General features: G+C 37.8%; 1 pseudogene; it reads right to left on the bottom strand.

Annotated features, from left to right (window-relative positions):
• Positions 1–750: 750 nt before the first annotated feature.
• On the bottom strand, positions 751–6,384 carry LOC139712233 (dynein light chain 2, cytoplasmic pseudogene; annotated as a pseudogene).
• Between the last annotated feature and the right edge of the window lie 1,717 nt (positions 6,385–8,101).

The raw sequence follows: 8,101 nt of genomic DNA, 5'->3' as shown, positions 1-8,101 counted from the left end.
TAGCTTGCGTATTGCTTCTGGATCAGTATGAAGATTTGAGAATAAGATCATGGATACAATCAGAAAAACAAATAATCAAACAAGCTACATGTGTTATTGACCCATGTATTGCTGCCATTGTTTGCACATCAGCTGAAGCTCATACATGTAAATGTCATGGTATTTTTTTGTCTTAATTCCATCTGCTTCATTTTGATAAAAGATTGTTGAAATTTGGCAGATTGTGACCCATATGACACTCACTGACTCGTGACACATACACACACACACACACACACACAAACAAACAACAACATAGACACACACACACGTTTTCACAATTAGCTACAGATTATACATGTACATGCATGCCGATGAGAATTAGCAGTGGCTAACTGCAAAACACTCAAGTGATGTCAATTTGCTTTATTGCCTTCATGGGATTGTCGATTAGTTATGTAATATACCACACACATAAATAGCAGGGATACACACGCCTCCAAAAAAAATACTCACGCACACCTCACCTTGATGTTCGCGCTTTTCTTTCTTTTCTTTTCTTTTTTTTTTTTTGATACCACGGCAGACGGGCCATTCGGAGAGGTAGCACTCATATTGTGTTATTGATCCGTACATACCCATGTCCTCCCCACCCCCCCCCCCAAAAAAATACAATTCAGACGGGATCCTCCGCAACGATAACTTTAAAAATAGTGGATCAATCCAAATGAAATTTCAAAGTATAAAACTACATTACGTGTATAACTCCTTACCCACATCTTGCAGAAAATCCCGTCCAATTTGCTTCGGTGGTCAAATAGAAATGAAGATTTTTGTAGAGCATTTCAGGAATCCCTCCCCTCCAAGTTCCGTCCATTGTGTTTACACATTAATAAAGTGTATGCAGTTCCAAGAGCATCATTGGAATAAACATACCCATGACATGCTTTACAACGATCCACATTTCTCTGTGACCACTTAACCAAATTGAATGGGGTTTTCTGCAAAATATTGTAGGTAAGATGTTATATTTCTAGACCCTGAAATGGTATTCAGACAGTTTAATCATATTTAAAAAAAATCAAATCAGTAAACCAAACATAAGTGATCGGACATAGGTCAGTTTAGATAGTTGTGAAGCGTGCTTTTTCGGTAAAAATGTCGGAACATCTTGTAATTGTGCGATAGAAGTAGAACATGTATTTATTTATTTCTTTGTGAGGTATTTTCAGAGGGATGACCTATCTTCCGATTAGGACAGATCAAGAATATCAATCAGCGTGACATAATGTATCAGGAATCAATATTTAAGCTTTATTGAAATATAATACATCTTTATCATCAAAGCGCATCCATAAATATTCATTTAATGTAAGCAGATTAAAGTTTTCATGTCACAAAATTCTTTATAAATTAGTCTTTATGGCACAAAAATCATCACAAATCAACTTTTTTGGTAAGTTATGTGATCCATGGATTTTTTTTCAAACTATTTTCTTAATGCTACAGTAGCAAGCAAATGCTATATCGGTCCTTTGAAGCGAAGTACTGTGCGAGGTACTGTGTGTTTAATTTGAGCAGGGAGGTGGGAACCCACCTCCCTGATTTGAGTCCACATCAGATAGTGCAGGACAGGGTTATACTGTAATAACTTGGTTGCAAATTCAGTGATAAACGAAATTTCACTTTCAAATTTGATTGTTCTTAAGTTTTTACTGCTGAATAACCAGAGAATGTTTTGTTTTATGTAAATACTGTACGAGCTCTCTTCTACGGCTTTTATTCCAGAATTCATATGGCTGACTCAATTAGTCACTGGGATGATTATGTAGTGGCACGTACAAGATATTTTTATTCTTTGCGTTTATGTGACTCAATAATAGTCGGCTTACGTGGAAAGTACAGTATTTCATAGTCGGCACGTTTCCATTAACACTTTATGTGCCACATTCGCATGCCCGAGTCAGTCGACGGCGTGCCAACTTCGCATGTCTGCTCAAACCCGCCCAAACCGATAAATAAGTCGCCAAATGTCACAGTAAAATGAAAGCATTCTTGGACTCCGTTCCTCTCATATAATATCTTGCATTTCATGTGGTGATTGACTAGCAAGCAGTGTTCCCTATTGAATTCGTGTGTGAATTCTACGTTTCAGTCACTCTTTTGTGTGAAAAAGTCATGCCTTTACAATAATGTAGCTCTTGGTCATTTGAAAGAAAAGCAATCACAGATTTGTCGTACAATTTATATCAAAGCAAAGCTTTGCATTTTCTCACAACTTTGTTCACTACTTGTCCAGGTCAACAGAATTGCATAAAAGTTACATGGATTTGAAAAGCAGAATGTTTTCCCAAAGCAGGACTACGTTGATGTCTCGGAAAAATGTGGCACACAGGGGGTTTCTCGTATGGCGCATAAAGAGTTAATATCCATTGTCTGCGTAAAAAAATAAAATAAAATGTAAGATGAGCAGCGGATATATAAGGCCTAAGGTATGATCAAAATACAGCTGGTGTAGATGGTCAAAGGATAATTCACAAAAGCCTCTTTTTATTATCTATTTTTCTTTACAAAGAAGTCAGTGCTTTAGTAGCGTAGAACGGGGAAAGAAGAGCTGCATGCAGATTAATACATGATGTATGATATAGGCGTATTACAGGTGGATACATGATTCTTATGTACAAGTGATAGGCGGAGGTGGCAGTGTTCATTGTGTTGCTGAACAAACAACCCGCAGTCCGTAGGTATAGATAATGTTCAACCTGACTTGAAGAGCAAAATGGCGACTTGTCCAAGGTAGAAATAAATAAAGTGTTTTGTCTCGTGTGTGACGTAACTACCGAAGTTCCTTCCCACAATGCAGTGCCAGGTTGGGTTGTACTTCTTGTCGAACTCCTTCTTGACATAGGCCGCAATGTCCTTCTCGATGTTGAACTTTTCCAGGGCTTGACTGGCGCACTCGATAGCGTCCTGCTGCATGTCTTCGGACATGTCGGCGTTCTTGACCACTGCCTTTCTGTCACCCATTTCGATGGAGTTGCGGATCTGTAATGGTACGCAAAGAAGATTAGAAAATGCAAGTAGGCCTACCTATTAAAGGATGGAATGATGTCTCAAGCTATGTTCTGAATCTTTCCAGTGTATAAGCTCTTTGACATGTTCGTGCAAATAGTCGACGTGATGTCAATGATATAGCGTGTGTTATGTGTTGAGTCCAAAGTACAGGACTATATTCATTGGTTTAGCAATGATAAACGAATACATTTCTCGAATTTCGTTTACTTTCCTCAAACGCCTGTAGCGGCTCTTAATATGGATGAACTTTGAAGCTAGCTTATTAAGTTTACTTTGTTATGATTGTGACCGTATAAAAGTGGAAGCTGTCATGGACAAACATGACCCGACGTCTTAAAGTGACAAAAAGGGGGTGTATTTTCAATACCCCCGCAGACATTAATGTTTATGTTACAAAACGCGTGTTGCTATCTTTAACTTGTGATTTATGCCTCTGAAATTCTCCCATCCACAACGCACTATTAACTCTGCTTGAACTCGGATCAATCATAAAATGTAAGTGGATAACAATTCATGTCAGCACTTGTGCTGCATTGCTACGTTATTCCAAACTGTTGAGACTTATAAATTTGTGAACATCTCCGGAAAAACCGTCCACCCTCTGAATGCCCTTTTTGTTGTTCATGTTGTGGTGTTTTTTTTTTTGAACAAATTAGATTATACAGGTGTACACAATGAACTCCAATGAAATTTCAAACAATATATTATATTGCTTGATATATTTCCTACAGGCCTATAGGAAAATATTACAAATACTATAAATAAATAAATAAATAAATAAATATAAACATATTAATTATACATTTATATATATGTATAATTATGTAGGAAAAGAAAGGACCAATGACGGCTCTCTGAACTTGAAGACTTTTCCCCTAAAGACATTGCTTTCAATATTCAATATCATTTTGTCATATAAGAATGTATTACTTTTCACCCTCAGACGAGTGAATGTGTGTGTGTGTGGGGGGGGGGGGACCATGTGGTCCGATTAAGATTTGTGTGTGTGCGCGCGCGCGTGTGTGTGTATGTGTGTGCGTGATAATGATCTAACATATCCTTCGTAAAGCCCCCGTTTCACCCCCTATGGCGATATCTACAGAGAAAGTGTGTTCAAATGCGGCAGATCAAAGAAATGTCGATATCTCACATCTTGAATTTCCAGCTTCTCTATTTTCAGTATCATTTCATCCAAATGTTTTTACCCATTTTCATTATTTCTCCCTGAATGTCTCTGTCAATTAGCGATGTGACTCTCCTAATGTGGACAATACAAGGTTACAGAGTCAGTCTCAGCATATCACTCGCACATACATCGCACAAAAGCTGTGTCTGTAACTTACATCGATTCCATTTCAATGATGTCACATCTACCCGCGAGCAGACGCCAAATTACTCGAGTATCAAGCAAGCTACCCTTAATGGGGTCATTAGGGATAGAGAAAATGCCTGCGCGCCGATGGAAAATTAATAATACAATGTAACCTGCCAGTGATATTGCAAATGCATATGGTTTAGTGTATGCATCAGTATAGCTACCTAAACAACAAGGTTATATGACACACAAAGAAAGACAAAAATATATATCAAATTTTGATAGGTTGGATTTGCTGTTAACTCCGGGCACGACATGCAGGGAAAGGGTTTATTCTAACGGCATGCAGCCTTGGTATAAACAAAAGAAGACAGGTGTGTTTGTGTTTGTTTTGTTGCTGTTGTTGTTGTTGATTTTAAACGTAGAATCTGTCTTCCACGGTGCCTTAGGAAGGAAACCGTCTTCACGTAACATACTTAATTTAGCCATTATTCAATCGTGAGCACGACTGTCTCGATTCAACGTGAGACAAGCTGAGCGTATCTATTGGCCTAGACCCTATATCTCAACTAACTTGGACACTCTACACGGTCACTTCGACATTTTATCAAGCGTTTCATTTATATAATTCATTCAGTTTGATTGACTTTGGAATACAAGCAGGGAGGTACCACCTCCCTACTTGTATTCTGGCACTGAGATCATCAACAGGCGCCTTTTTTTTTCGTCAGGTATATCGCAAACCCTCCAAACGCGTGCAGACCTTGTATTTTCTCAACGATGGTCCTATTGTATACAACTGCCATGTATTCGACAGCTTCTTCCCCTGACTCATCCCCAGGCCATTCTCCGAGGCACATATTCTATCCTCTGCTCGAATTCCATTCGCGCCAATATATACCAGATACCCTGGTCTGTGTACCTGGATGTATAGTTGATAGATTGTATCCTGTTATCCTGTGCCTGGAAATTTACTTTCTGTGGTGGACGCCCATGCGTAAACCTGCCCGCCAAAATCACCTCCCAAAAACTGTCTGCAAGTCTTCATTAAACATGACCGAGATGTGGAATATAATTATATTCTCAGAGAAGATTTCCTGAATTAGAGATGCTTGAAAGAAAGTCTGGGTTTTTTTTTCAAATCTCATGTGCATGAAATTGCACCTGTGTGGTAATATCTCGTAGATTTCTATTCACCTAAAACCGTCGTTAATGTCAGATTTCCATGACATCAAGAGCACGTTTCTTCTTCCGAAAATGTCAAAGTTATCCACTCCCTTTGTCGTGGCGGAGGATCACAGACAATAACGAGACTTGAGTAGATTCTCTAGGAATATAGTACGTGTGCCTCTGGCAAATTGTGGAAGATCAGATGTATTTGTGTTGTAGCACCGAAATAATCTTCAAGAAAGGCAGTTGAGGCAGAGACGTTTTATTTTGGAGGTACAAATGACCATTTTTGTAGAAACCATCTTTAATTATGATGTACAAATTAAATTCTCACTGATCAGCTTCGGTTTACTGGTTCTCATCTTCATTCATGCAGTCATAAATCATACGAATTGAGTTATCCAATGCCACCTACATGTTTATGATTTATGTGACAAAACCATGTTATGGCATCCAAAACGAATATTGAATTTTAGTGTTGCAACTCCGGAAAAAAGCTATAAAAAAAAACAAAAACAAAAACGATTTCGGCAAGATGAACACTACCATGATCTATAGAGAAAGAAGGATAGAATTAAAGAAAGAAATTGAACAATAAAGAAATTAAACAATAATTATACTCTAATTAAAACACAAGACAAAGGGATGCTGTTCTTACCTTTCAGTCAAAATGTGATGAAGTCGATAGCAATTGACTTTGACGCTTGACTTTGCCCACAGTCAGTTTCAGCCCTTACACCTGCATGCGTTCTACCAACAGCGTCAATTTTGCTTATGACCACACGAATAATCCCCGTATCCAATAAATATACGCATAAGGCAGGGACTTGACCGAGCTCACTCACTCAACTTGCTGAAAGGCTCGCTTCATCGAAATTCTGGAACGACACGATAACACACGCTGATACCGTAGGGAGGCTCGCTCACCGATTGGTCGACAAACGAGCTTTGTGTAGCTTATCACTATAGCTTCTCACGCAGCCCTTGATTGATCATGAACGCATTCCCTTTCAGGGAGGCACGGAGTGATGATTTGTCGTTGCTATGGCAGCACGGGCTGATGAAAATTAAAGGTGAAGCGATGGTAATATTAATTCATCTGTCTTTCAATCTCTGTCTCTTCCGTTTTTAATTTCGTTATACGTCATTGTCTTTTCCCTTTCTTAGGCCTCTCCCCCTCTCTCTCTCTCTCCTCTCCCTCCCTCCCTCCTTCCCTCCCTCACTCACTCACTCACCATATTATACAACGTTTAGTGTACACCCAGCACACGACTTATGGAGGTTAATAGAGATGGGGTAGTTTGATTGAGATTGGGCTTTAGCTTTCCAAGTTTTTGTGAGATAATGAAAAACATCTTATGAAATATGAAAGATCTATTGTAATCGGAATTCGAAGCTTATTAGATATATCTTGGCTTCAAAATGACTGAGATATAAAAACAGAACGATCCTCTGCTGACAAAAGGGGGACCCAACTTTTATAACGACCATTTTAGCACCGATTTTCATCAAATAAACGTTGTAGATCTCACAGAATTGTATGCTTTTTGATATTTAATAAGTGGTTTCTTATTATTTCGCTTAAAGTTAAAATCTGAAACCCCATATCAAGCCAAACTATACCATCCCTTTAAACTTGTTTAATTATTTTTGTGACAGAAGGGGTGGGGAAGAGAGCTTTCCCTCGAGAATAGCTTAAGCAGGCTTTACAAAATAATCCCTAAATTCTTCTCGAATGTGAAATGCAATTTGATGGCTCATATCTATATGCAGTGAATTGCAAAGTTCGTTGATGATGATTTTTTTTTTCAAAATCAAGATGAAACCGATGTGCATTATTAGAAAACTGGTCATACGTGGCTATGTCTGTAAAGTCAATTACGTGAAGGAAAATAGTTGGGAAGTTGAACAAACAAATTTATTTATTGTGAAATAGCGTTTAAAACATGAATTGTCAATAAATTGACTGATGCATAGATAGATGAATGGATCAAACATCTGATAAAAGGAGACATTCAGATTTTTTTTTAAAGATTTGTGCATAAAGCATCTATAAATTGGAGATACTGGTTACAAAGTAATTGGGATGAGGAAATTACAATGGACGAAATACCATAGGTCAGAGGCATTGCACAAGAAAGCTACACATTTTATGATTTATATTTTCTCTTTAAAACCCTCTCCTAATGGATAGTACAGTATATCATGTAATAAGTAAGTGGTATCTACGCAAATTTAATCAATCTGATTATCATTCATTTATTATTATCAATCATGATTATTTAATCATAATTTAATAGCATTCCTCCTTCTAACCCTTCTCTTATCAAGCCTAACAATTGTTATTGGTCTAAGGACATGCTCCTCTAAGACAAAAAACACGAACGAACAAACAAATAAACAAACAAACAAACATAAGAACAAACATTCACATACTCGGTCAGTAATCTGCAAAACAACCTGATTGATCACTGATTGTCTAATAAATGCCGCAATGAACGGAAATCACGTGGAATAACCGGATACATGAAATTTAGTATTGTCCAAACAATGTGAAAAAGT

This window comes from Diadema antillarum, unplaced genomic scaffold (genome assembly GCF_040938485.1).
Source record: "Diadema antillarum isolate AM-2024a unplaced genomic scaffold, OU_Dant_1.0 scf00000040, whole genome shotgun sequence".
In the NCBI taxonomy this organism is placed as follows: Eukaryota; Metazoa; Echinodermata; class Echinoidea; order Diadematoida; family Diadematidae; genus Diadema; species Diadema antillarum.
This window is presented reverse-complemented; position numbering and strand designations above follow the sequence as displayed.